Genomic DNA, 27,369 nt, shown 5'->3' with positions numbered 1-27,369 from the left:
GAGGTTTTTCCATCACTGTAGTTAATCCACCTCTTCAAGAGCTGGTAGCTAAGTCAACGGAAGAATTTTTCCATCAACCTAATAATGTCTATACTGGGGCTGAAGTCAGTTTAATTACATCTCTCAGGAGTGTGAATTTTTCACACCTGAGTGACACTGCCAGGTCAGCTTAAGTTTTAGGTGTAGACCAGGCCTAAATGCCATGCCCTGCTCTCTGCACAAGTGCAGAGACACAGAGTGTTCAACAAAAATCCATGTCTCCTACACATTGCTTCTTTCCCATTTTTAGGTAGGTGTATAAATTATTAGGGCTGTCAAGCAATTAAAAAAATTAATCTCGATTAATTGCACTGTTAAACAATAACAGAATACCAATTTATTAAAATATTTTTGGATGTTTTCTACATTTTCAAATATATTGATTTCAATTACAATACAAAATACAATGTGTACTGTGCTCCCTTTATTTTTGATTACCAGTATTTGCATTGTAAAAAAAAAAAATAGTATTTTTCAATTCACCTAATACAAGGACAGCAAGTAATGCAATCTCTTTATCATGAAAGTTGAACTTACAAAATATAGAATTGTATACAAAATGAACTGCATTCAAAAATAAAACAAAATTTTAGAGCCTGCAAGTCCACTCAGTCCTACTTCTTGTTCAGCCACTCACTCATTTGTTTACATTTTCAGGAGATAATGCTGCTCTCTTCTTGTTTACAGGGTCACCTGAAAGTGAGAACAGGCATTTTCATGGCACTGTTGTCACCGGCATCACAAGATATTTATGTGCCAGATGTACTAAAGATTCATATGTCCCTTCATGCTTCAACCACCATTCCAAGAGACATGCATCCATGCGGATGATGGGTTCTGCTCGGTAAGTGCCATGCAAATGCCTGTTCTCTTTCTGGTGACACTGTAAATAAGAAGAGGGCAGCATTATCTTTTGTAAATGTAAACAAACTTGTTTATCTTAGCAATTGGCTGAACAAGAAGTAGAACTGAGTGGACTTGTAGGCTTTGAAGTTTTACATTGTTTTGTTCTTGAGTGCAATCATGCAACAAAAAAAAAATCTACATTTGTAAATTGCACTTTCACAACAAAGATTGCACTACAGTACTTTTATGAGGTGAACTGAAAAAGTTTAATTTTTACAGTACAGATATTTGTAATAAAAAATATACACTTTGATTTCAATTACAACACAGACTACAATATATGTAGAAAAACATCAAAAGTATTTAATAAATTTCAATTGGTATTCTATTGTTTAACAGTGTGAGTAAAACTGCGATTAATCATGATTAAAAAAACCGATTAATTTTTTGAGTTAATTGTGTGAGTTAACTGTGATGAATGACAGCCCTCATAGTTATACATTAAAAAATTGCTGTGGTACAAACATGTGAGTTATATTAACACTGTCAGAGTGGTATAAAGTGTCTTCAGGTCTTCATGGTGTTCAGTATGGTCTAATAAAATAGGAATGACAACCAATGCCAAATAATCAGTACAGATTCCAAGTCTTTGCCTTATACCAGGAGGGCTTGCCCTGCTCTGTTTTCTGCAAAGTTGACTGGCTGATCTTAACTCCCTTCTCTGGCTGGGAAACTAGAGTTCAGACTTTTGTGAACTAGCAGACCAGCTCTCTCATTGTCCCACACCCTGTCCCACTGAAGCTTTTGTTTGCATCCCAAACCCGGCAGATGAACAGGCTCATGATGGCAATTAAAAATTGCATCTGGTACAACAAGCTGCTTGGGTTTTTTTTCCTGTCATTTCACATATGAAGTAACAAAAATTAGATCTCTAGAGAACGCATTAAAAATGCTATACTACAGCCAGAGTTTGACACACTTGGTTACTTTGGGGAAACTCATGGATTAACTCCCAGTCAGAAGTACTTTAAAATTCTTTCATGATCTATAAAGTGAAGTGATTCTGGGAAATGAAGCATGGCTAGCAAGTTTAAAAACCCCAGAAACCCAACTGGAATCTTTAACACACAGCGACAAGACTTTTCACACATACAGCATTTGGCAGTTGAAGATTTCAAAGCTGTGCACAAACAGTAATGAGTTAAGCAACACCTGGAGGTTAAGATAAGCAGCGACTACAGGAGGGCCTATAAGTACCTATATGGAAAGAAGATTTCTCAGTAGAGGGCACTTTTCAACTAGCAGATAAAGGTATAACAAGCTCTAATGGTTGGACGTTGAACTTAGGCAAATTTCTGACTATAAATAAGGCACTAATTTTTAACAGTGAGCAATTAACCATTGGAACAGCTTGCCTGGAGATATGGTGGACTCTCATTTGAAGTCCTTATATCAAGACAGGATGTCTTTCTAAGGGTAGGTCTACACTACGAAATTAGGTTGAATTTATAGAAGTCGATTTTTTAGAAAGTGATTTTATACAATCGTGTGTGTCCCCACGAAGTGCATTAAGTCAGCGGAGTGCATCCACAGTACCGAGGCTAGCGTTGACTTTTGGAGCGTTGCATTGTGGGTAGCTATCCCACAGTTCCTGCAGTCTCCACCGCCCATTTGAATTCTGGGTTGAGCTCTCAATGCCTGATGGGGCAAAAACATTGTCACAGGTGGTTTTGGGTACATCATCAGTCGCCCCTCCCTCCGTGAAAGCAATGGTAGACAATCGTTTTGTGCCTTTTTTCTGTGTGGGTGCCATACTGCTTTCAGCAGACGGTGCAGTAGGACTGCTAACCATTATCATCGAATGAACACTTCCGCTGCCACTCTGCTCTCCTGCTCTGGCAGCAGATGGTGCAGTAGGTCGGAAAAACTGGTCTTCCGACCATTGCTTCCGCTGCCACTCTGCTCTCCTAGTGGTCTCACAGGTCCTCTATATGACCGTTGTCATCCACCACTTCTGCTGCAACTCTGCTCTCCTGCTCGTCTCGCCATACCATGGCAAGCGTGCAGCCTGCTCAGCTGTTGTGTCCTGGCAGCAGATGGTGCAGGTCTGCAAAACTGGTCATCCAACCACTGCTTCCCCTGCAACTCTGCTGTCCTGCAGACGCCATGCCACAGCAAGCATAGAGCCCACTCAGATCACTGTGGCAGTTATGAGCATTGTAAACACCTCACACATCATGCAGGAAATGCAGAACCAGAACCTGCAAAAGCAGGCAAGGAGGCGATGGCAGCATGGTGACAAGAGTGATGAGGACATGGACAGACTTCTCTCAAAGCACGGGCCCTGGCAATTTGGACATCATGGTGGTAATGGGGCACGTTCATGCCGTGGAACACTGATTCTGGGCCCGGGGAAAAAAGCACAGACTGGTGGGACTGCATAGTGTTGTGAATCTGGGATGATTCCCAGTGGCTGCAAAACTTTCGGATGCATAAGGGCACTTTCATGGAACTTTGTGACTTGCTTTCCCCTGCCCTGAAGTGCAAGAATACTAAGATGAGAGTAGCCCTCACAGTTCAGAAGCGATTGGCAATAGCCCTGTGGAAGCTTGCAACATCAGACAGCTACCAGGTAGTCGGGAATCAATTTGGAGTGGGCAAATCTACTGTGGGGGCTACTGTGATCCAAGTAGCCAATGCAATCACTGAGCTGCTGCTATCAAGGATAGTGACTCTGGGAAATGTGTAGGTCATAGTGGATGGCTTTGCTGCAATGGGATTCCCCAACTGTGGTGGGGCAATAGACGAAATGCATATTCCTATTTTGGGACTGGAGCACCAAGGCAGCCAGTACATAAACTGAAAGGGGTACTTTTTAATGGTGAGGCAAGTACTGGTGGATCACAAAGGACATTTCACCAACTTCAATGTGGGATGGCCAGGAAAGATACATGACGCTCACATCTTCAGGAACTCTGGTCTGTCTGAAGAGCTGCAGCAAGGGACTTACTTTCCAGACCAGAAAATAACCGTTGGGGATGTTGAAATGCCTATAGTTATCCTTGGGGATCCAGCTCACCCCTTTATGCCATGGCTCATGAAACCACACACAGGCAGCCTGGACAGTAGTCAGGAGCTGTCCAACTTCAGGCTGAGCAAGTGCAGAATGGTGGTAGAATGTGCATTTGGAAGTTTAAAAGCGCACTGGTGCAGTTTACTGACTCTGTTAGACCTCAGCGAAACCAATTTCCCATTGTTATTACTGCTTGCTGTGTGCTTCACAATATCCGTGAGAGTAAGGGGGAAGACGTTTATGGCAGGGTGGCAAGTTGAAGCAAATTGCCTGGCTGCTCATTATGTGCAGCCAGACACCAGGGTAGTTAGAAGAGCACACCAGGGTGCGCTGTGCATCAGAGAAGCTTTGAAAACCAGTTTCATGGCTGGCCAGGCTACGGTTTCTCCAGTTTGTTTGTTCTTCTGTTTGTTTCTCCTTGATGAAAAGCTGCCCCCTTGATTCACTTTACTTCCCTGTAAGCCAGCCGCCCTCCCCTCCCCCCTTCGATCATTGCTTGCAGAGGTAATAAAGTCATTGTTGTTTCAAATTCATGCATTCTTTATTAATTCATCACACAAATAGGGGGATCACTGCCAAGATAGCCAGGGAGGGGTGGGGGAGGAGGGAAGGACAAGGCCACACTGCACTTCAAAAACTTATTGAATGCCAGCCTTCTGTTGCTTGGCCAGTCCTCTGGGGTGGGATGGTTGGGTGCCATGTTCTTGGGCATCTGGGTGAGGAGGGCGGTTGATTACACAGAGGCTGCAGTGGCAGTCTGTGCCTTTCCTGTACCTCAACCACATGCCAGAGCATATCAGTTTGATCCTCCAGTAGCCTCAGCATTGCATCCTGCCTCCTCATCATGCTGCCGCTACCTCTCTGTTGCTCCATTTTGTGCTTTCCTGGCCTCTGACATTGTCTGCCTCCATGCCTTCTGCTGGGCTCTTGCAGTACTCCTGCACTGAATGAGCTCAGAGAACATTTCATTGCGAGTGTGTTTTTTTCCACCTTCTTATCTTCACTAGCCTCTGGGACAGAGATGGCAACATTGAAACATTTGCAGCTGCGGGAGGAAAAAAGGGAGAGTATTTAAAAAGACACTGGCCATTTAAAAGGCGGGACTGATGTTTTTGGGTTAACATGAACCACAAACTCAACTAATCCCCCCCGCCAATTCTCTGGGATTATCACTTCACCCCTCCCCCCACCACGTGGCTAACAGTGGAAATGATTTCTTTTCAGCCACAGGCAAACAGCCCAGTGGGAACGGCCACTTCCAAATGTCCCCTTAATAAAATTCCCCTATTTCAACCAGGGGACCATGAATGATATCCCACTCCTGAGGATAACACAGAGAGATAAAGAACAGATATTGCTTGAATACCAGCAAACACCGGGACCATATGCTGCTATGGTTTCTTATGAAATCATTCCAGACTATGTGCTACTGGCCTGTTGTGATAAAGTGTCCTACCATGGAGGATGCAATAAGGCTGCCCTCCCTAGAAACCTTTTGCAAAGGCTTTGGGAGTACCTCCAGGAGAGCTTCCTTGAGATGTCCCTGGAGGATTTCCGCTCCATCCCCAGACGTGTTAACAGACTTTTCCAGTAGCTGTACTGGCCGTGAATGCATCTCAAGTCTTCTGGGCAAATTAAACCATGTATTACATGTACAAAAGGTACACTCACCAGAGGTGCCTTCTCTGCCTTCAAGGTCCAGGAGCCTGGGTTGGGAGGGTACTATCTTCAGAGTGACCAACAGTTCCTGACTGTGGGGAGAACGGTTTCTCTGCTTGCCTGATGTGCGCCATCTTCCTTGTCCCCAAAATTCTCATCCCTGTTGGGTGAGACTCCCTTGCAAGAATCCACGAATAGGGTGGGGTAGTTGTAGGGGCACCCCCTAAAATTGCATGCAGCTTATCATAGAAGCTGCATGTCTGGGGGGGTCTGACTCCGAGTGGGCATTTGCCTCTTTGGTAGGCCTGCCTGAGCTCCTTAAGTTTCACACAGCACTGCTGCAGGTCCCTGTTATACCCTATGTCCTTCATGCCCTTGGAGATTTTTTCAAATATTTTGCATTTTGTCTTCTGGAGCGGAGTTCTGATAGCACGGATTCTTCTCCACATACAGCAATCAGTTCCAGTACCTCCTGTTCAATCCATGCTGGAGCTCTTTTGCTATTCTGGGACTCCATGGTCACCTCTGCTGATGAGATCTGCACACAGTCATCTGTGCTGATCAGCTTGCCACGCTGACCAAACAGGAAATCAAATTCAAAAGTTCGCGGGGCTTTTCCTGTCTACCTGGCCAGTGCATCTGAGTTGAGAGTGCTGTCCAGAGCGGTCACAATGGAGCACTGTGGGATAGCTCCCGGAGGCCAATACTGTCGAATTGCATCCATATTACCCCACATTCAACCCAGCAATGTTGATTTAAGTGCAAGAGGATTAGCTCTTATCTGTTAAGCATCCTAGAACTCAACTATGCAAGCCACCCTTCTTCTCTTCACAGAAGATCCTCACACCCCTTTATTGTCCTGGGCCTGGTCATACCTAATCTAATGGGGCAAGGGATGGGGGTTTATTTAGGTCTCTACAGCACTTCATAAATTTACAGCACTATAAATAGTTTTATAATAGGCAGGGAGCATCATCTGTTCTTCCTTCCATAGAGGAGATCCTTCCAGTGTAGGACTGACACGCTGGCAAACTTGTAATGCTGCTGCCAGCACTGTCCACTTTCTGTGGCTATTGCCTTTCACAAGCACTGAAGGCCAGATTGGTAAAGCAATTAAGCACCTAAAGATGCAGAAAAAAAAATCCCACTCAGTGCCTATCTGCATCATAGAATATCAGGGTTGGAAGGGACCTCGGGAGGTCATCTAGTCCAACCCCCTGCTCAAAGCAGGGCCAATCCCCAACTAAATCATCCCAGCCAGAGCTTTGTCAAGCCTGACCTTAAAAACTTCTAAGAAAGGAGATTCCACCACCTCCCTAGGCATCTTTAGGCACCTTTACAAATGTGGCCCTTGGGCACTGATTTAATGCTCAGGGAAGTCAAGTCTTTCCATTGATTGCAAGAGGCCCCAATTCCATATGAAAAAGAATGATACACTGACAAAATGTATCACACTAACTCAGCTCACTCAAAGGCTTGCAGGTATTTTATTTCAGCTCAGGACCCTCAATTAAAAACAAACACCTTGAGCCCTATTTATCATTCCAACGAGATCAGAGAAAATATTAAACACCAGCCTCTTCTCTTCATCAGGAAGTGAATGAAATTAGGTGATCCAAGGTTGTCAGTGAAGCACTTGAAAGAGACGGAGGCTGGGAGAAAATGTTTATGCCTAAAGTAAGCTGCAGAGCTAAGCTACAGAGCGGAGCGGATAACACAAAAAAGCGATTGCACAGGCTTTTGTGGCTAAAAGCAAGGCATTCAGGCTGAAGGTTATTGGCTGGAGTCAGATTACTTATTGTCTGAGTGCATTTCAATAGTTGACAGCTATTCATGAATGTCCAGGAAATTTGAGCGTTTTCATGAATTTTAGCATGACTGACTCCACAGTATTTGTTAATCGGTCTTTATTATTCTCCCATTTAAAAGGAAGAAGAAGTAAAGAATATTATGTGACTCGGGTGGCTAATTACATACATAGAATGAACCATGTACAGTCAATGGACCAGACCCTCCAATGGTGTAAATTGATATAGTTCCATTGGTGACAATATAGCCAACTCCAATTGGCCTGAGGTGTGTAACTTGGGAAGAATCCCTTGACTAAAGTTTGTCGGCTTCAACTAGTTGGCAAATACTTATGCATTAAGTAATGTGTTGCTATTGTGATTCCCAAACTGTGGTGCATGGACCACTAGTGATCCACAGAGAACTTGCTGGTGCTCTACAGAGAGAGATGATTGGTCACATGGGATAGTCTCCTCCTCCTCATTTCCATCTGCTAAGATACATTAAAAGAAACCGAAAATACAAGGATGGGATTTTCAGAAGTGCTCAGTGTTGGCCTTGTTCTGCTCTCCTTGAAGTAAAACTCCCATTGACAACTGACTTCAATGGGACACAGCTAGGGCCAACCCTTTTGAAAAAAAATCTAAGTACTTTTTGATGTCACTTTTCCATGGAACCAACTACTGTAGTTGCCACAGGACTGGTACACAAATGTTCTATTAAGAAGTTGTCCAACACTATGTTGGAGAACTTTTCATTAATAGTAAGCCAGATCAACCCACAATCAGCTTGTAAATAGGGAATGAAGGCAACTAAATTTTCCAACACATTCCTGGAATGAGGATTTGCCTAGCTCTAAGAAGTTGTGAACTTGATTTGACAAAGTTGTTTTTTTGTTTAACAAAACCTCAGAACTATTCTAGAGAGAAAACCATCTTTTTATATACTTCTGCGGTCCTCTTTTTTAATGCCTCAGATCTCCTGCAACAAGACTTGCAGAATTAGAGGCATTGGAGGCTAATGTTTTATGCCTCTAGGCATGAGATACATGCACTCTAGACTCTTACCCTTATCCAGAATTGTTTGAGGAGTTCTCTGTGTCAGAATATATTAACAATATGCTGATATGTGAGCAGTTCATAAAAACTGAAAACCCACATATTAAAACTAAATATTCTTTGTTTACAACACTGACATTATAATTTGACCTCTACAGGTACAAAGAAGAAAATTCAGTATACAGTCTATTCTTATAGGCCTCATGCAAAGTCCATTGATGTAAATGTGAATCTTCCCATCACCAGAGCCTAGGTTTAATTCCTTACATGTAAACTGTGATGTGATTGTGAAGACAGTGCTCAATGTTGCATGGTGCTGAGCACTCCTGAGACTCCATTTCCCCTCTGGTTGATTTCCAGAGGTGGTGAAAATGCTCAATAGATTACAAGATTGCTCAGCACCTTCTAGTATTGAGTTGTTAGGGTCTAATTGTGTCCCATATATTGTGATTTATCACCGGCAGAGCAGCATTCACTTTATTGGAGTTGCTCCCGATTTACACCTGCGTCAGTGAGACAAAAAAAATCAGGCCTATTTTATTTGAAAAGTTTTATAAAGAATTAGATTTCCCTCTGGGTGTAAACACAAAATGACTGAAATTAGAACCATGACTCTCCATACCTGGAATTCTTTGCAGTTTCAGCTCCAGATTACAGTAAGAAACTATTAAAATCTGTCCCATTCTAAGACGCAAGGACATCCTGTTGTATGCTCTGTTTCTGTGTTCAGTCACTGGCTATAATTATAATCATTATGTGAAACACACAAAGGGGTTATTAAATAGTTGCACTGGTTAAGTGCGCACTAATTATATATTACACTGTACAAGGACAGTGCAGAATGACTCCTAATAAGAATAGCCTGCATGTCTGGCTTCTATCTAAATTAAATACCTTCTCAAAATGATAGCCTTAAGTAACTGTGCACTTTAGAGGCTGCTGCAAGAGAGTTAGAACTAAATCAGCTAAATTAGGTGTAAAGGGCTGTTTTTATTAGCAGTCTCAAATGTATACAAATTTCAGTGGTGAAGCAACCACAACAAATGATTTGACACAGAGGAAACTGTTAATGGGTAATGGGCTAAACATTTTCCAACCCAAAGATTGACTCGGGGGGGAGGGGAGCCTGCTTGAAATTCTGCCACAGAAATGGCTTTTGAAGATAATAGAGTGCATCTTTTAAGAGACGTTTATAAATGCTTTGAAAAAAAAAGTCATTTTACAAAAAGCATGTTGGAATACTCTGTACAGTTTGAATTAGATTTGTAAATATAACAGGGCTTGAATGAAAAATATTAAACAAGACAAAAATCCCTCCTCTTCTCCTTTTAAATAGGAGCTGTGTGTCTTCCATTTGTCTCTCTAGGTTAATTCCTAGCCACTCACAAGGTGGGTGAGGTAATAACCTTTATTGGACCAACTTTCTGTTGGTGAGAGAAACAAGCTTCCAAGCTTAGAGAGAGCTCTTCTTCAGGTCTTCACTTCCAGTGTCACAGCTAAATGCAAAGTGTAAGGGCTAGTCTACACTAGAAGCACTACATCAACACAGGTGCACCGATGCAGCTGCACCTCTTTAGCATGTCTGGTGAAGATGCTCTATGCTGCCAGGAGAGAGCTCTCCCATCGGCATAAAAACCCTCCTCCCTGAGAGGCGCTAGCTATGTTGGTAGGAGTTCTCCCACCGACATGGGACTGTCCACACCGGCACTTCTGGCGGTGTAACTTATGTTGCTCAAGGCTATGTTTTTTCACACTCCTGAGTGACAAGTTTTTCCCACAAAAGTGGTTGTGTAGACATGGCATTTGAGTGTCCTTGCAGTCTAGACTGAAACCAGTGATCCTTAGGGTCAATAAAGGCAGGAGCTTTACTAACTGAGCCAAATGGACAACTCCTCCTATAGACTGTAGGAACTCATAGAATCATAGAATATCAGGGTTGGAAGGGACCCCAGAAGGTCATCTAGTCCAACCCCCTGCTCAAAGCAGGACCAAGTCCCAGTTAAATCATCCTAGCCAGGGCTTTGTCAAGCCTGACCTTAAAAACCTCTAAGGAAGGAGATTCTACCACCTCCCTAGGTAACGCATTCCAGTGTTTCACCACCCTCTTAGTGAAAAAGTTTTTCCTAATATCCAATCTAAACCTCCCCCATTGCAACTTGAGACCATTACTCCTCGTTCGGTCATCTGCTACCATTGAGAACAGTCTAGAGCCATCCTCTTTGAAACCCCCTTTCAGGTAGTTGAAAGCAGCTATCAAATCCCCCCTCATTCTTCTCTTCTGCAGACTAAACAATCCCAGCTCCCTCAGCCTCTCCTCATAAGTCATGTGCTCTAGACCCCTAATCATTTTTGTTGCCCTTCGCTGTACTCTTTCCAATTTATCCACATCCTTCTTGTAGTGTGGGGCCCAAAACTGGACACAGTACTCCAGATGAGGCCTCACCAGTGTCGAATAGAGGGGAACGATCACGTCCCTCGATCTGCTCGCTATGCCCCTACTTATACATCCCAAAATGCCATTGGCCTTCTTGGCAACAAGGGCACACTGCTGACTCATATCCAGCTTCTCGTCCACTGTCACCCCTAGGTCCTTTTCCGCAGAACTGCTGCCGAGCCATTCGGTCCCTAGTCTGTAGCGGTGCATTGGATTCTTCCATCCTAAGTGCAGGACCCTGCACTTATCCTTATTGAACCTCATTAGATTTCTTTTGGCCCAATCTTCCAATTTGTCTAGGTCCTTCTGTATCCTATCCCTCCCCTCCAGCGTATCTACCACTCCTCCCAGTTTAGTATCATCCGCAAATTTGCTGAGAGTGCAATCCACACCATCCTCCAGATCATTTATGAAGATATTGAACAAAACTGTGCAATGCTGGACATTGCTCTTTTCAGGTCTCATGCACTAGAGTCCAAGTTCAGTCCTTGGAGGTCCAAGTGTCTCCCACAAAGCAAGGGAGACAATTGTGGATTCAACAGTAGAATTTGGCTCCTAATTGCTTGATTGTTATAAGGAATGCTCATTCCAGATGCCAGGGTGATAAGCGCATGACAGAGAGAGATCTCAGTCCTGCTCCCAAGACACAGGTAGGGGTATGACTGAATAAACCCAAATTAGTTGGCAATCACTTTGCTAGTCTCACAAAAAAATGCCAGAGATAGAATATGCCATTGATGTTGAACTACTCTTTGTCTATGCTGCCCCTGCTTGATGAATTTCCTGCTCATTCCAGGAGCCTTCAATCAGCACTACATTTGCATGCACAAAAATCAGTGCAAAGCAGCTTCTCCCCACAGCTTTCATTGCCCACTAATGTCAACAGGCTGAAGTTTTAGATCCAAGCAGCCAGAGAAGAGCCAAAAGGAAATAATAAAAAGCTATAATTCAATCTTCTAACCTTAGTGGGCTTGGCATAATCACATATACAAATAGTACATAAGAATTTAGAGTGTGACAGCAATCCTACTGAGATCAGTGCCCCATTGTTGTAGGTGCTCTACAAACACAAAGTAAGAGAGTCCCTGCCTCAAAGATCCTACAATCTAAACAAGACAGAGAAATGAGTGGGGGAAAGTTATTAATCTTCCCACTTTACAGATAGGGAACAGAAGGGCAGAGATTAAATGACTTGCTCCTCAAGGACACAAAGGAGGTTTGTGGCAGGGTCAGGAACTGACCCCACCTCTGAAGCCAATCCTGTACCTTGAATCACCAGGCCATCTTTTCCTATTAAATGTACAGACTAAATATGGTGGCTTTGAATAGAAACTGTCAGAAAGGGATTTCAGTTGTTAAGAGGCATGGTTTGTAGCCAGAAGTGTTATGTGGTCAATATTAGGGTTGTTTAATCAGAATAGCCTTATTGTTGTAGTTCCAATATTGAATCTCATAGTGGATAATCAGTGATTGGAGTTAAGTTCAGATGTTTTAAGGGTTTATCAAAAGAATGATTGAACTATCAGGTTTACAAACAAACAATGCTGGGCTGGAAATTTCATGAAAACAGCTCATTTGCAGATATGTGGTACTTCTGGCTACCTCCTGAGCTGAAAACACAGCAAGGGAAATCCTCCCCGTTACTCTGCAATATCCTATTGCTTTATTTTTCTACACCTTGACAAAACCTAAAAGTGACAAGTCAGGCAAAAACAGCAAGTAACAGAGAAAAAATAAACCTTACAAACCAGTGTGTTTGACATGGGGGAAGTGGGTGATCTTATGCCTTCCAACCTAATTCACCCATTCTTTAATGTAATGAAATACAAACTACCATCTAAGGTTATGCTGTGAATGCTTTGTGCAAAGAACACCCATTGATTTTACTGGGAGTTCCACATGCAGAGAACGTAAGAGAAAGTTTGGGCACTAAACAAACACACTCATTACATTATGGGAAGGGAGCATCATCTAATGGCTAGGACACATCTGTGAGAAGTGGAGATTCTGACTGTCATTACTGGCTCTGCCAATGACTCATTATGTAGCCTCAGACTTGACCACTGTGCTTTAGATTCCCCACACGTAAAATGGGGATAATACTGCTCATGGGATTGTTGCAATGTTTAATGAATGCATTTAGAAATTGTTTCAAGAGAGGCATTCTATAAATGTTAAAGTGATACTATTCCATATTTCTCCCTTGCTTCCCAGCAATTGTTCTATTAATCTAAGCCACATTATAGGTTCAGAAAAATGTTTATTACAATGATAGCTCCAAGCTGGTACATTTCTTTGCTCTCTGCTAGAACCAAGATTGCTCTCATTGATTTTTTCCTTCAATCAAAAGTTTTGATTCAAATCTACAGAGAGGGGTGTATATATGTAAATAAGTAAGAGCAAATGTCATTACCCCACCACATAAGAGCTTTTTTCCCCCCAAATCAAGATCTTTCAATTACAACTGACACATTCATTAGCTTGTCAGTTTCCATTGGGCCTTTCAAGCCAAAGAATGTCAATACAAGAAATGCTGTTCAGTTAAGGTCTCATCCAAGAGCTCTAAGTCAATGGGAGTCTTTCCATTTATTACAGTGGGCTTTGGATCAGATACTTAATGTTCTGGGCCTGATCCTGCCACACCTATATTCACAAAAACTCCTGACTGATTCCAGTGGGAGTTCTGCATGCAAAGGTATTTACAAGATCTGACTCCCTGTGTTGAAACACTTTTAGAAGAGGCAAATTGAGACAATTGTAAGGTAATGATTTGCATCTGCAGAGAATTTGGTTTAAAGTTTAGGCCAAAATATAAATATGACTACCTTAGAAGTGAAGTCATCCAGCCTTCCTCACAGCATTGCACATGCATGCACTCTATTTTCTCCATCTATTATTCAGATAGAATTCCCATTGGTGTCAGAGCCTCCCTACCCCACCTACCCCCTTATTACTACATGAGATTATAGAATCTGGAAGGATCTTACACACTTGTGTTATTCAAAAAGAAAGGGTTTTTAAAAAAAATCCATTCTACATTTTAAGTAGTAGGTATGGTCACAAGAGGATATATTTAAGAGGAAAATGAACAAAAAACATGATTTTTTTTTAATACAAGTCATACTCCCTTAACATAATGTGGTCTACAGAGTCACCTGTATTGTCACAAGGAATCAAATAAATGTTAACTTGTAATTAGAGTTTTATTGTGAAAAGATTTGTTTAAAAAAAAACCCAAACCCAACATTAACCCAAAAGTACGTTGCATAAACACAAAAGGAAGATGCATGGCACCAAATGGCCAGTCACCACAAAAAATACACTGATGCACAGCAGCAGGTTGAGGGACCAACTGAGAACTAGCGCTGTTGTGCCAGATATTGTACACACAAGCAGAGAGAGAACCTGCTCCAAAGAGCTTAAAATTTCAATAGATAAGCCAGACAAGAGAGGTGAGAGTATCATGCTCATCAGGGAACTGAGGCACAGAGAGATTAAGAAGCCTGTGGAAAAATATAGCCAGGAACTGAGCTCACATATCTGAGTCTAGTGCCTTAGCTAGAAGGTTTCCTTTCCTTTTACCTTCTTGTTCTTAATTGTAGGAAATGTGTCTGTATGTTCTGGATGGTGCCCGGTGTACCGTGGATGCAATGAAGAAACAAATCAAACATCAGTAAGGTAGGCTGTGAATATCATCTATTCATTCTTAGATGTCAAAATATGATTTTAAAAAAAAAAATCTGAGAGGAGAAAGATAAGGGTAGAAGTGCCACAGAACTAATTTATTTTACGAGAGTCTGGTTTATCGGAGTCATTTGCTGACATGAACCAGCCATTCTTTGATCATTACTGATCAGAGGACACCTAATAATCTGGAGCTGGACTAATTAAAAAGGTATGATCTCTAACCTGTGTTAGAACTGAGTCATCTCTGCTCTTACTGATAATCAGAGTGCAGCTTCTTAGCTATCAGAGTCAAGCTTGTCTTACAGATGTGTATACATACAGTAAGAGGCTGTTACTTTGGCACAGGAGAGGAGGAATTTTGTCTTTCTATCCTAAAACCCTTTGCAAAAAAAAAAATTCCACTTTAGAGGCCACTGCACATTGCCACTCAGAGGAAACTTGTTGAAACCTTGTTGGCCACAATCTCCCCTTCTAAAATTAAAAATAATCTATTCCAAAAAACTTACTAGCCATTCAGCTACATATTTTATAATCCTAAATTGCAATGAAAGAAACTGGCACAAGGTTGCCTTCAGGGCAGCACAGGAACCAAACAAATGTGCCACTTCACCTCACCCCCCTTTGAATGCCTGTAGCAGAATGACTACTAAAGTTTTACAACACTGTCAAGTCTTAGGAGGAGTCAGGCCTTCCAAAGGTATGGAATTGGCTTTAAAAACTCCATGCAATTTACAAAATAAAATGGTTTTGAAGTGGTAGCCATGTTGGTCTGTATCAGCAAAAACGAGGAGTCCTTGTGGCACCTTAGAGACTAACATATTTAGTTAGTCTCTAAGGTGCCACAAGGACTCCTTGTTTTTTTTTTTTATATAAATAACATGCAAGTCCTTTTCATTTGCCATCTGGCTCTTGAGACTTTAGATTATGCTTGGGTCACCCTCTGAAACCACAAGGGCTAGGGTTTACCATATATATATATAAATAAATAAAAAAAGATTCAGCATTAGTCACATGACTCCAGGAGCTGAGGCGTGAGTAAAGATACCAAATACCAGAGGGCTTGTGATAAAAGTCATGAAAGTTGGCAATTGTGGCTTTGTATATGGAGATTTTCCAAGTTCAGTTTAAGCAGGAAGTTGAGAGTATAAAGCAGGGAAATGATTTTGGGCCTGATTTAAAAAGGGATTGAGACAAAGTGGCATCCTTTCTGCAGCCCACAGCTCCAGGGAGTGAGCGAGCAAGCGGATAGCCCTGCTTATGCCTGCACCCCTGAGCCAAGGTCTAAGGCAGCCTGCACAGGGATATGAAGGATGTTCTTCGTCCTTTGCTTGGATGGTATAATCCAAGTCACCATCTAGCTCTTAGTAACTAACATTGAATCATGGTCAGTTTATGAATTTCTCTCTTTATCACAGCATTTAGGGAAGTAGCCCATTCCTGCATTTCTGTAACACACTATGGGAGTTGTGTAGCAAAAGAACAAAGGATTGGGTCCCAAGTTGGCCAAAATACACACAGTTCATTTGAAGATGGTCAATTTCTGGTGGTTCCCTTCCAGGAGTTTCATCTCTAAATCAAACCTTGCGCTCTGACAATGATGTGCTCAGTGATAGGTTGTCCGGGATCTGGAGCAGGTCAGCATATACAGGACAGGTTACCATGATGCAACACCTGAAATCAACCTGTCTGCCTTCACATTTAAGACTTCCATTGATTAATGGTACTGAAAGCCTGAAAAATGAGAGAGGAAGCCACATTGTGCATACAGATATCTGGGCAGATGAAATAATCTGGTAATTAAAGACTGATACTTTTTACCTTTTTTTTTTTTTTTTTTTTTACTCCCCCACACACACACTTCCCTTTGCACAGACATTTGGAAGATTTTTTTTTGACAAACATTTCTAGAGACACCAGCAGTTAATGTTACTATGTGGGGGGAGGAGGGACCTGCTGCTTTGCGAACGTAAAAAAAAAAATCTGCATATACATATTTGAGCAGTAATGAGATCTCCAGGGCAAAATAGGACATCTGCTCCATAGCTATAAAATATGGGTTGACACCTCCAAAACCCCTTTAGAAGCCAAGCAGTTTGATTTCCACTTGTGGACTTAATGCAGTGATGGGCAACCACCACCCAAACCAAAAGAGCCTTGTCATTAACTCTCCTTTCCAAAGAGGATATCAAAGCACTTTACAAATGATAGAACCAAATTCACCCCTATACAGAAGACCGACACAAGATTTATGCACCACTTAATTGATTAATAGCCCTTCAGCCAGCTTTGTGCATGGGGTGAATTTCATTCATTAAGGAAATAATTAGAGCTGGGCAAAGCATTGATTTTTTACTTTGATGGCAGTGCTGAAAAACTGAAAACAAAATTTCTGTTCAGCTCAAAGGAAATCTGAAATTTTTCTGAATTTTTGGTGAATTGAAAGAGTCCACTTTGGTTCTGATCCAGACCATGGATTCAAACTGGGTTCCCTGTATCGCAAATGAGTGCCTGTGCCACTGGGCTAAAGATTATGGAGGAAGCGGGTAAAGGGGTTGAAGCAACACCATCCCCTCCTCTGACCATTTTGGGAATGGCCAAAGTTATGTGTGTCAAATTCGCAAATCGTTTCAGGTCAACCAAAACTACATTTTTTTGGTCAAATAGAATGTGTCCAAATTTTTTTTTGCCCAGATCTAGAATTAAGCACTATCATGTATTAGTTCCATTATAGAGATGGAGAAACGGAGGCACAAGGAAATTACAATTGAAAGGCTTGATAAGATTATACTGGAAGGATCTAAATGGAGTTGGGAATAGAACTGAGGGGTGAAATTTGGGTTTCATTGGAAGTCAATAGCAAATCTCCAGAGGTTTCAATGGAACCAGGATTTTACCTTAGATCTCCCAATCCTATGCCTTGAGTACAACACCATCCTGCATCTATATACCACACCAGTTTCATGCTGGGATTAGTCTGTACATTTCTCCACAAAACATTTTAGCATATCTGAGGCAGGCCACAATGCCTGCTCCTCTCACTTTCATAACAGGTAGAAGCTCTGTCTTGCCTTTCTTTTTTTTAAAAAAGAGACAAGAAAGCAAAAAGCTTTAACACTGCAATTTTACAGAAATTGTTTGAATTTCATTGAGAGGGGATTGAACTGAAAAAGTGGGATCTGAAATTGACTAGATTTGGGGAAAGGAGGTGGATCTGGGATTTTGATTCAGCTACAAAGATATGCACCATTGGAAAATTCACATCTGAATTTGGGATTGGATTCCCCCTCTGCCCCCTTTACCCCACAACTTGTAATTTCAGGGTGTTCTGATTGGGGGATTGATCTGAAGTCCATCTCACACTAGATCTGGGCCTTGAAAACAGTGATGAGTGAAATGCAGTCATTCCAGAATTAGGGTCTTACTCTGAGAAGCAGCCAGACAACTGTATTGTAGACTGGTGGAAACCAGCACTACAACACAGCCATCTAACACATTTCTTTGCATCTTAATGGGTCTTTTCAATTGTGCTAAGCTAATTTAGTTTATTGAAGGGAAAAAGAATAAGTGACTTGATCATGGTCCACAAGCCCATACATGGAGGAAGAGATTTTTGATAGTAGGCAGCTCTGTAATCTAGCAGAAAAAGGCAGAAGATCTAATGGTTGGAAGCTGAAGCTAACAAATTCAGACTAGAAATAAGAAGCTGCACTTATTTTTAAACAGGAAAGGCAATTAACCATTAAAAAACCAAACACACACACACACTTTACCTAAGAATGTGGTAGATTCTCCATCACTTCTAGCCTTGGCTTAGACTACATCTTTTTCCAAAAGCTATGCTATAGCTCAAACCAAAGTTATGGCCTTGGTGCAAAAGTTATTGGGTGAGATTCTTTGGCTTGTGTTATGCAGAAGGACAGACTGGGTAATCATAATGGTGATTTCTGACCTTAAAAAAAAATCCATGAACTCAACTGAGCTAACATGACTGAAAAAAAAAAAAAAAGTGATACACCAATTTTGTCTAAGCTATAAGGCCTAGATTTTGGCATAAGTGACTTCTGAGATTTGACAGTGCCACAAAAAACCCAGGTTTCCTCATTCCTAGCCCTGGGTCTTCACCACAAGAGCATACGTCTTCATAATAAGGGGCTATGTAGGTCCTAATCCAACAGAGCACTTGCTTAACTTTAAGCAAGTGAGTGGTCCCATGAGTGTTGCCAACTCTTGTGATTTTTTGTCATAGGCCTTGTGATATCTAATTTTTTCCCCTTTCAAGTCCTGGCAATTAGAGCCCTGCAAATCACATGTCAATCTGAGGTGTCAAAAAAATTTAACCCTCATGGCTCTGGATGAAAGCTTGAAAAATGTGAACCCCAAAAGCAGGAGGCAAAAAAAAGTGGAACAGGTTTAAAAAGTAATCATGATTTTGCAGGGCCTTATTCATGGCAACTGGCAATACTATCCCATTGACATTTGTGGTTCAAGTTATTTACACACTTAATATTTTGCTAGACTGGAGCCTAAACAATTGTCATCAAGATCAATTATTTCTCCTCGTCTGAAAGCCATGACAGATTATTCCTGTTGATGATGCGTCTGATCTTCAAAATATATATAGCAGAAATGTCTCATTGTAAACATCCATGCATAATTCCAAAATTCACATTCTAAAAAATATAGGAAGCAATATTACAAGTGTTCATAGGATCCTCACAGGCTACATAACAGCTATGCATACAGTGCAGTGTTTTACACATTGCAGTTCTGTTGGCTTATATCAAATTTCAGAAAGGATGCATGAGTAAATATATGTTGCATGTTTTGCATAACTTAAATGAAATTTTAAAGAGTTAAATTAATAGAGCAACACAGCCACGATCAGGAATGTAGCATGAAGCAATCAAGTACAAAATTGTTGCTCATGGGACGGTTGCCATGACATTCAAAAGCACTTACTAGGATCAAACTATGAATACTCTGTGAGCTGATAGATAGTCTGTTGCTTTACTTTTCTTGTACGCAAATGTGATGACCATATTGAGTAATTACTGATAATGTCACCAAACTGCTTCTCTGATGCCTGTGTGATAATATTCAGAATGGCCAAAGTAATAGCCAATGTATTAAAGTATGGTATGCTCTCTCTCTCTCTCACTAGCATTATGCTGTTGACTGGTGGCAGCTCAGCAGACTGAAGAAACATCCTCAGTAAACGTTATTGTGCCAAACACCATAGGGCTTATTTAGCTTTGATTAGATCGATGAGATAGTCTAAACACAACAATTAAAAATACAATTGGTGGCAATGTAGTCTGTAATAGAACGTGTGTGTGTCTGTGGGGTTAATGTAGGAATGAACTTTTCCATCTAGGATTCCAAGTTAGTCAATACATAGTCAAACTTGCTGAATTCACATTGTACATTAGTTTTGGTCAAATATTGCCTAACTGCTGCATGACAAAAGCCAAAGGGCTATGCTTAATTCACATGTAACTTAGCAGATTGCAGCCACCTTCTTCTTTACTAGCCACGTGAATCCTGCAGGGACTACACGTCTCAGCATATGTTTCATCTTGAAGCAAGATGAAGATGGCTTGGTTCAAGGCAGAACAGTGCATGTTAGGATCTGTAGTATCCAAGGGCTACAGAGCCATATTAAGAATTTTGGAGGCTGCAGACCAGGGGTAGGCTTGCGGGTTGTATTTTGGCCACCCATACTGTACATATGTCCAGTGGTCATCATTAAAACGTCACTGACAGTGATCCAAAATTGCTTGGTAACTGGCCATAAGCAAAGAATATGCATTTCAATATGGCTAAATGTAAACATAATCTAGGGAACAAAGAACATAGGTCATACTTACAGGATGGGGGGCTCTTATCATGGGAAAGAGGGACTCAAACAGATTTGTGGGTTACGGTGGATAATCAGCTGAGCTCCCAGTGTGATGTTGCGGCCAAAAGGGCTAATGTGGTCCTTGAATGCATAAACACTGGAATCTCAAGTAGGAGTAGAGAGGTTATTTTACCTCTGAATTTGGCACTGATGCAATTTTGTTGGAATACCACGTCCAGTTCTGGTGCCCACAATTTAAGAAGGATGGTGAAATTTTGGAGAGTTCAGAGAAGAGCCAAGAGAATGAATAAAGAATTAAAAAACATGCCTTATAGTGACTGAGTTCCTTGAGTCTATCTATGTAGCTTAAACAAAGAAAAGGTTAAGGGGCGATTTGATTACAATCTATAAGTATTTACATGGGGAACAAAAATTTAATAATGGGATCTTCAGTCTAGGTGAGAAAACTTCCAGCCATTGGATTACATTAAAGTAGACAAATTCAGACTGGAAATAAGGTGTACATTTTTAATAGAGAATAATTAGCCATTGGAACAAGTCATCAAGGGTCATGGTGTATTCTCCATCACTGACAGTTTTGAAAACCAAGAGTGGATGTTTTGTAAAAGCTCTGCTCTAAGAATTATTCTGGGGATGCTGTATGGTCTGTGTTACCACAGGAGGTCAGCCTGTAGGATCACAATGATCCCTTCTGGCCTTGGAATTTATGACTTTCTCCAGTTCTTAATGGGCATGTTACTATAAAGCATTTCCATCACAAAACTATCAGTACAACAGCAGCAGGGACTGGCAGGCTCAGAGAAGCCAATAACTGAATTGGCCATGAACTATCTTCTCAGTCTTAGAGGTGGGGTCCCTCCAGATTAGCGTAGAAGCATGTTGGTGAGCGATTGAGGGAGTGATATTTGCACTGCTCGTCTAAGGCATACTTCTTCCAGAGATGTGTTCCTTTTAGAAGAATATTTGGAGAGATGCATTAAAGCCCTTTTAGCCAGTTTAGAATTTCAGCTTAAAGAAGAAAAGAAAAATCCCTTCTGAACTCAATAAAGTCTTGTCCAGCATCAGGATTAAGTCTGGGCTGGCCCTTAGAGAGTTTTCTGTGTGACTTGTTCCAAGTGCAATTCAAAGCGCAGTGCCCTTTTCATACAGGTACATTCTGAATGGTAAGCAGAGTTTTAAAAAAAAAAAAATAAAATAAAGGGGATCAGCTTTCAGCAATGGAAAGCATGTCCCTGGCTCCCAGATAGTTTCTCCCAGAGCCTCAAACTCATTACAAAGCAGACCATTCCCATATCAAAGCAGCAAGCACAAAGACAAAGACTTTTATTCCCCTCTCCCACACACACTTTTATTCATGTATATGATTTTTACTTGTTTTCTTAAAGATATCCTAGACACTTGAATATTTGTCTGCTTGGGCAAGAAGCATTTTTATTATACTACAGCCACCTCAGCTCTCTCACAAGCCCCAATATCCCCATTCAGCAAAACAATCCTTTGTCCCTTTTTTCCTTTCTGCAAAAATTGTGTAACACTTTCACATGGTGCTATTAATTAATCCCTTGGAACAGGCAGGTCTGGAGAGCCCATCATTAGCACTATGCATTAGCATGTCAAGCCAGAAAATCCTGGTACCAGAGGGTTAATTCCAAATCACAGTGGATTTTCCTATGGAACAACATGTTATATCCACACCAATACCAACTAAGTTCTTGATAAATGTTTTCGGCACATATACCAGCAATTGTATTTGATTTGTCAGTGCACTTATATTGGACAGGAGCCGTATAATTAAGGGAAGGCCCTCACCACTTTTAATTTTTCATTTTATATAAAATGCTGTGGGAGACTTCAGCAGAAGTGCATAGTGCATTATCCTTTGCAGTGTATTACTTCAACAGTATTTCCCTTGCAATCCTATGTTCTCTGTGTGCAGGTGAGAAGGCCATTAGCATTTCATCAAGGAATTATTTTAACCAGGAAGATCATTCCTCACTTATGCACATGGACAAGATTCAGAGCAGGGCTTCATCAACTTCTTAACCCTGATGAAAGCAAAGTGTTGACCAAAAGGTCAACTTTTAGGGGCTAATGCATGTCATCATTGCTCCTGGGCTTAAAGGGAGTATGGCAATTTTCAACAGCTGTGGATCTACTGCTTAATATTCTGCAGGCATTTGTGCACTTCCGAGTGATTAGAAGCTACTATTAGGAGTATGGGGTTCCTTGGTTGAAGCTCTGAGTAGTCACAGAAGTTCTTCTTCTTCTTCCCCTCCAGGTAACTATGTTTTTTGGAGCAAATCCTCAGCTGGTGCAAATCAGCGTAGCCCCATGGAGGTCAACCATTATTCCCTGTATAACAGAGGGCTCAGCTATGCCTCGGTTGAGGCTGAGGTGCATTTGGAATGAGGTGGTGGCACAGGGTTGGGAATGCTGCTGGGAAGAGGCATTACATCCCCACAGTGCTTCTGCGGGATGCAGGGCAAGGTGTCCTTTATTAGATCTGAGGTGCCATTGTGGCATGCAAGAAAGAAACAGACATCGTTCCACCTATGCCCTGCCCAGATGCTCCCCCCCCCCCCCCCACTAGCAATGCTAATGGCTTCCACCTCCATTGTGCAGGTGGAAGGCAGGTTATGCCTCTAACCGCTGCCTGACTTTACTACAGGGTGTCAGAAGGAAAGCTTGCTCCCTCCTGCTCTCACTCCCCTGCCCCCCCGATACAGAACATCCAAATAGGGGCATAATTTCACCCAAGGACCAGATCCTCAGCTGGTGTAAAAATCAGGGTCACTCCATTGACTAATGGAACTACATCCATTTAGAGCAGCGGAGGGGTTTGTCTCAAAGTGTGACAGTGATCACTGTAGGGGCTTCAGTACCAGTGGTTACATTAGGAGGGTTGCCATCATTGTAACAGGTTGAATGCTGAATCAAATGAAAGGCCCACAACTAGTTATGATCTTGTTCAAATTAGGCAAAAATCCAGCCTATGTGAAGGTGAAGTGAGGGTGACAGAGAACCCTCAGGTGAGTAGCAAGAGGTGAGAGGTCCGATATTTATATAATAATGCTCCCCCTCCCGGTAGCACTACACCTACTCTACTTCTTTCTGCCTTCCAGCTGCATATGTCTCCAAGTATTGCCTGTCTCTGGGAAGTGGCACACATGCCAGATATTTCTGGGGTTGGAGGATAAGTACTGAACTTATTTTATGGAGCAGGAGAACAGATACATTCCATCCAACATATGTAAATGACCAGAGTTCAGATTTGCTTCTGGGGAGGTTTAACTGGTAACTCAGTCTTTCCCCCAAACATTTCTAAGATTTATAGTTTTTAAATGTATAATCTTTACATCCCCCACCTAAAGACATGGCACTTTGGGGTGTTCACTACTGGGTCAGGAACTGAGCAGCCTGTTGTACTCACTACACCTAAAACACTGTTGTCGTGGTATATACCCTACACGAGGCATGCAATACATCACTGGCAAACTAAACTCAATGATCATTAATATTCTTGTATGATGTATGTACCATGTGTACAAAGTTATTGATATGGGCTGGAGTTACGCATTGCTTGCCAAACACATTTTAAGACAATTGTCTGCCTAAGAGAAATGAATGTGTATTTGCTTTTCTGTGCAACCTGGTCAGACAGAGACAATGAAGGGTCATTTATGATTCTACCTACTTTTCTGTGACTTCCACCACAGTGTTTTAAGGCCACAAATGATCAACAGAATCAATTCTATCCTTCCTTTGATTCAGCCAGTCTTTAGCCAAGTTTCTTGCTAGTATAACTCCACTGACTTTAATAGAGTTAAACAAGCAGAGTATCTGCCCATATGGTGTAATCTCAGATGTTCTTTTGTTTTTACCTCCACTTCCTCTTTCCCTTTATCCTTTGTATCCATGAGAAACACTGCCATTCCTTAAATAATTTAGTTAATTAGGGGTGCTTCTGCTGGTGGTTTCTGAAGCACCAGAACAGAGTTACTATCTGGTCAAGAATGTCTTTAAAAAAAGCCCCAACCTATTCCTCTGGGATAAAGCTGTAGACTAAGCAAAAAAAAAAAAAAAATTATATATTTTAGAACGCCAAAAGAGCTCATCATAGATTACAGAACAGTGAATAAAGGTCACATTTTCTGCTTCGTCTCCTTGACATTTTACCTTGGTAGCAAAATTGTGCATGCTACTTAGAAAATTAGCACTCAAGGTAGTGAATACCACCAGAAAACGTGTGCGATTCAATAAAGATAGAATAACCACTATTATACAAGTATTAAAATGTCTTTAAAAAAATATACAATATAAAGTTGTTTTAGAAAGATTTGTCTACTGTCCCACCAAGTTACTGTAAACAAGCTAGTCCATTGAATGCATCTGATGAAGTGAGCTGTAGCTCACAAAAACTTATGCTCAAATAAATTTGTAAGTCTAAGGTGCTACAGGCCCTCCTTTTCTTTCTGTGAATACAGTCTAACACGGTTGCTACTCTGAAACTAGTCAGATATAGGCTTTTGTATGGAATACTATAGTTTACAGAGAAGTTACTTCAAACATGGAAGGCCACATATGCAAACTCCACCGTAAGCATGTCAGCCATAGGAAAAACAAGAACTAGGACATTTTTTTCTTTTGATAAAGCTATTAACATCTGCTCACACATCACTATCAGGTAGGGGGTACTCCCAAATACAGCTGGGCAAATAATGGCTGTTTTGGTTTACTGGCAGGGTAGGGCACAGCACCTGCTGGGCTGTGGGCTCTGAGAAAAAGGGCCTAGCTGGTGCAAAGGGGAAACGGCCCAGGGAGAGAGATGGACAAAGGGAGAGAAGGAGGGCAGGCAGGCTGCCGTCAAAGGGTCCCTGGGTCGGGACTCAGGAGTAGAGGGCAGGCCTGGGTCCCGTCCCCCCTTGCACTTCCACCTTGCTGTTAGAAGAGGCCATCATGGACTGCACCAGACCCCTGCCAAAAGGGGTTAGGCTTTGGGATGTAGTTGGCTACTGTGGCTGGGGTGAAGAGAAGGACTACTGATACCCCCAGCTTTGGTGCTGAGACCAGAGCAGTAGGCACTGCCAGAGGGCAGTGTCCTGAAGAGGATGCCGCAAGCTGGGAGCAACGCTGGTTGAGATGCCAATCTAGGGCGAGAGCTGGATGGGACACCACTGGCAGAGGGCATTCCACATGAACTGAGCTAATTCCCAGAGCGAACAGCAGGAGGTGCTGTGGTGCCAAGTCCCCACCCCATCACAGAGGGTCACCCCCAACTTATTAATTTTATACTTACAGTTGCAGTCCATGTGTAGGAAGGATTGTCTAGTGGATAGAAGATGGGACTAGGACTTGAGACCTAGGTTTAATTCCTGGCTCATTCACAAACTTAACCAAATACTTTAGTTCCCTATCTGCAAAATGGGGATAAGATACCACTTTTGTACTTGATAGTTGTCACGTGAGGATTAATACTGTTACTAAGGTACTAGGGTCCATCTCTGCCCATGCACCTCCTTGCAGCACAGAGCCCTGCCACAGCTACTGCCTCAGTTTCTCAAGTGTGGTTTCCAGCCAGCCTTCACTTCTCAACAGAGAGCAGTTTATCTGTTCTCCTTCCTAGTTATCTACAACTGCACCAGCTCTCCCCTTTTCATCCCCCTTCCTACAGGCCTGCCACTCACAGGTGTAGCAGGCAGGGCTGATTGCAGTGAGCACAATTCATTAACCTTTTCAGCCTGTGTGGGGTTTATATAGCTCCATCACAGGGTGATGTAATAAGGAGATAGATAAAATTCAGTGAACTTCTAATGCTTTTTAACTTTCTACCTCACCCAAACCATTTTCAAGGACCACAAAACATTACAGGCGAGACTGTGCCATCCTTACTTATGCAGAGTATAACCTTATACCTCAGATACTCCTAGCGGATCAGATCACAGAGCCCTTACTCAACTGAGTAGTCCCATTGGAACCACTGGTAGGGAATTTCTGTGGCATCAGACAGTATTTCCCTTATCCAACCTGAATTAATTTCTTAATAAAGTCTTTTTTTTAAAAAAAAAAAGAAAAGCAAAAAACAACTCACTTCCACAATCTTACTCCAAACCCAGCAATTCAGCGATCCAGCCTTAGATGAAACACTAATGTTTTCCCTTTTAATTAGCTCACTGCTTTAAATCACTGGAATTGATTGAGCATGTAATTAGGGAAAATCTACCTGAGAGACTGCCTCTACCTTTGTGCAATGCTGTGGCAGATGCAATCCTCCCAAGCACTGGAGCTAACAGCCCCTGGTATAGAAGAGGGGCTGAGATATAGATGCTCTCAGTGAGAAGACCATGGCTAAAGATCTGGCTTCTTGCCTTGGTTCATTGGAGTTGGGATTTGCTAGTTTATAACCTGCTGCTAAAGCAATCTGTTTTCTCATGCTTTTCCTAGGCAGGAAGACTGGGGAAAGAGATTCAGTAGAAATAGGGGGCGATTATGCTGGAAGCTCTGAAGTGAAGTAGTCTTTCATGGCAGCTGGATGATGTGATTATTGCCTGGGCTATGAAGGTGATTATGCTGGGTCTGGCAAGACTTTTGGAAGTTTGTTTTTTTAAGAAGATGATATTTTAATTGCAGTTTGTTAAAATGTGGGCCTTAAAATTGTAACATGCTTAGAGATTGTGATAGATGCAATGGACATTCAAATGTACTTGTATACACAGACATGCTTTGTGATTAAAGCCTATACAACATATACAAAATGAGGGTGACCGGATGTCCTGATTTTATAGGGTCAATTTTTGGGTCTCTCACATAGGCATCTATTACCCCCACCTCCTGTCCCGATTTTTGACACTTGCTATCTGGTCAGCCTATGCAAAATCCTAGAAGCGTTGGGCTGCTAGAGACCTCAAGAGGTCATCTAGTTTCCCCC

The 27,369-nt window shown here is 41.9% G+C and overlaps 1 protein-coding gene and 2 long non-coding RNA genes across 4 annotated transcripts in view; 1 reads left to right on the top strand and 2 right to left on the bottom strand.

Annotated features, from left to right (window-relative positions):
• Positions 1–27,369, bottom strand: part of FRMD4A (FERM domain containing 4A) — a 545,903-nt gene that overhangs the window by 350,348 nt on the left and 168,186 nt on the right. The gene's annotated exons all lie outside the window — the stretch shown is intronic.
• Positions 13,943–27,369, bottom strand: part of LOC122456829 — a 30,830-nt gene continuing 17,403 nt past the window's right edge. Inside the window, exon 2 of the long non-coding RNA XR_006275918.1 lies at positions 13,943–16,315. This is a non-coding gene — a long non-coding RNA (uncharacterized LOC122456829). The remainder of the gene's footprint in view (positions 16,316–27,369) is intronic.
• LOC119848229 lies at positions 22,640–27,080 on the top strand. Its single transcript, XR_005290222.2, has 3 exons — positions 22,640–22,722; positions 23,422–23,473; positions 26,886–27,080. It is a non-coding gene; the product is annotated as an uncharacterized LOC119848229 (long non-coding RNA).

The sequence above is a fragment of the Dermochelys coriacea genome, chromosome 1 (genome assembly GCF_009764565.3).
Source record: "Dermochelys coriacea isolate rDerCor1 chromosome 1, rDerCor1.pri.v4, whole genome shotgun sequence".
NCBI lineage: Eukaryota > Metazoa > Chordata > Testudines > Dermochelyidae > Dermochelys > Dermochelys coriacea.
The sequence above is the reverse complement of the archived record's forward strand: the minus strand, read 5'-3'. Positions and strand labels throughout refer to the sequence as shown.